We start from the raw sequence: 2,641 nt of genomic DNA, 5'->3' as shown, positions 1-2,641 counted from the left end.
ATATAATTATTTTATTAAATTCATCTAATTGTTTATTATCTTAAAATGGTTATCACTTTAATATATAATTATTTTATTAAATTCATCTAATTGTTTATTATCTTAAAATGGTTATCACTTTAATATATAATTATTTTATTAAATTCATCTAATTGTTTATTATCTTAAAACGGTTATCACTTTAATATATAATTATTTTATTAAATTCATCTTATTGTTCCGTTGTCACTTCTTGCTACAAGCGTATGTTTACTAATTCCTAACACTTTTGTGTGAATGTTTACAATTATAATTAGTTTTCATATTCATGAAAGAATCTCATGTTACAATTATACTGCCACCTCAACACATATCTTAAACTTACAATCTCTATTTACACTTTAAAACTTCAAGTTCCATTGTCATCTATTCTAAACTGAGTACTTAAACTTAAAATGACGCTGTTTCTGTAGAAATAACTTACTGTTCCAGTGTCACCTCTGCATGTCAACTTGAACTTAAGGACACTGCGTGGTTCGCTCTGTGCCAAAGAAATTACAACATTAGATTCAGGTATGGCTAGAAATCCTTCAATTGAAGTATTTGAATCACATTCTCGAGTATGTAGAAAAATAACAGTTAATTGAATAACCCAGAAGACAAACAGACTTAAGCCGTTTAAAATAGCTGTTTTGTTTTCCAAATGAAGAATACTTTATGGATATGACCCCCCGTGGGTCAGCGGTAAGTTTTACTGACTTTCAACGTCCGAGGTTAGATTTCCCGCGGGAAGACAGAGCACCGACAGCTTATTGCGTAGCTTTGCGCTAATAACAACAACAACAAATTCGTGCTATTATGAGGATTTAAACTACTTGCACGAACACCTATGATTAATTATACGTGTTTTACTTATGTTATTTATTACATCAATAAACCAAGGCCTAACATTGTGGAAGATATGTTTTGGTGGCGCTGAAATCGTGATCGAGTAATTATATTTTGTGTGTAAGTGTGAAATATAGAGCATTGAATATACTAAAATAGGAATTTTATTTTGTTCTATTTATTACTGTTATTTGTTACCTCGTAGTGTAATCTATTTTAATCTGGATACTTCCATTCATTCAATATTAATAATCCACAATCAGTGTAGCTATACCATAATGAAACAACGTTTGTTTTTGTAAGCCTAGTAAAGTCAGTCTTCCAAGGATTAAGGCTTAGCTGGTCGAACGTGAACAACACACTTAACATCGTGTTGAAAGAAAACTATTGCGAAGTACATTCTAGAACTGTTACCTAGTGTTTACCGAAAAAAGTTGTTCTAAAACCGGTTGTTTTGAGACAGATTTCCAACCGCGCCCTTCGCATACTTTGCCATAACAGTAGTGTTTGAAACAGTTAATAACGTAAGCTCCCAAGACACAAAAGGATTGTGTTCAATAACGATATGAAAAGTAGGCCTAAGGTAAAAGCAGTGAATCATAACTAACAATCAACATAACAGACAAAAATAATCATCTAACAAAAACAGGAAATGGGCATTTCTTATGACAATTCTGACACCAATTACAGTTTATTTGTAAAGCTATTTAGAAAGTTACGGTATCCCGTGTCTAGTTGATGTACTGGTCATGAGGTTTTCAGAAAGCGACATACAGATTTAGGCTTAGGATAAATTATATCTCAGTAATAGCCTTAATTATCATCCACTTTTCATCAGCTTGTTAGAGTAGACCTTAATGTAGGCCCTCTGGTAATTTATATAATTTTAACATGCTAAGTTAAACACTTTGTTACGGCAGACTTTAGTGTAGGCCCTCTGATTATTTATATTGGCTTAACATGCTAAGGTAAGCACTTTGTAGTTTAGGCCTAAGTGTAGGCCCTCTGATTATTTATATTGGCTTAACATGCTAAATTAACATTTTGTTAGTGTATGCTAAATGCGAGCTTTCTGACTATACACAATTTTAGAGTGTGAGGTTAAGGCCTTTGTTAATGTAGATATAAATATAACCCGTCTAGTTATATGTAGTTTTACCTGGGGGGGGGGGGGCATACCAAAAGGAAACATTATTGAACTGTTGATTATGAACGTTTTATGCAAGCGAAAACATTGCCTTAGGAAGCAAACCATTGTGACACACGATGTGTGCAAAGCATGCCATTTCTAAGTGGAGTTTGGGGTATGATCCCCCAGTAAATTTTTGAAAATATAATGCTATGAGATTCAATCTTGAGCCATTTTAACTATACACACAACGTAGTATACTGAATTTATAAAAGTAAGTTTGAATATATAAGTTGTAGCTATACATACCATGAAAGAGTGGTCAGGCGTCTGACTGGCCTTACCCCTCTGGAAAAATATATATGTAAAATTCACGTGCTAAGTATTTTATCAAGACACACTGTGTATTATTTACAGTAATGATAGTTTAGCGATTTTCCACTATCTGTAGCTCGGACTATGGTAATCCAAACTACCACATATTCTCAGTGGATGTTTTTTACTGGATTCTTACCTCACATACCAAATTTGAAAGTAATCCATTATGAAATACACGAGGTATAAAACTCCAATTCTTATTGATTTTTTTTTCAGAAAGACATACTTAACTTTTATAGTTTTTTTTTTTTTTTAGATTTTGGTGCA

At 32.5% G+C, this 2,641-nt stretch overlaps 1 protein-coding gene across 1 annotated transcript in view; it reads right to left on the bottom strand.

The window, feature by feature from the left end:
• Window positions 1-2,641, bottom strand: part of LOC106475348 (cadherin-89D-like) — a gene marked incomplete at both ends in the record, with an annotated part of 27,513 nt that overhangs the window by 23,071 nt on the left and 1,801 nt on the right. The gene's annotated exons all lie outside the window — the stretch shown is intronic.

This window comes from Limulus polyphemus, unplaced genomic scaffold (genome assembly GCF_000517525.1).
Source record: "Limulus polyphemus unplaced genomic scaffold, Limulus_polyphemus-2.1.2 Scaffold8442, whole genome shotgun sequence".
Taxonomy (NCBI): Eukaryota; Metazoa; Arthropoda; class Merostomata; order Xiphosura; family Limulidae; genus Limulus; species Limulus polyphemus.
Note: the sequence above shows the minus strand (reverse complement) of the source record. Positions and strands in the feature narration are given on the sequence as shown.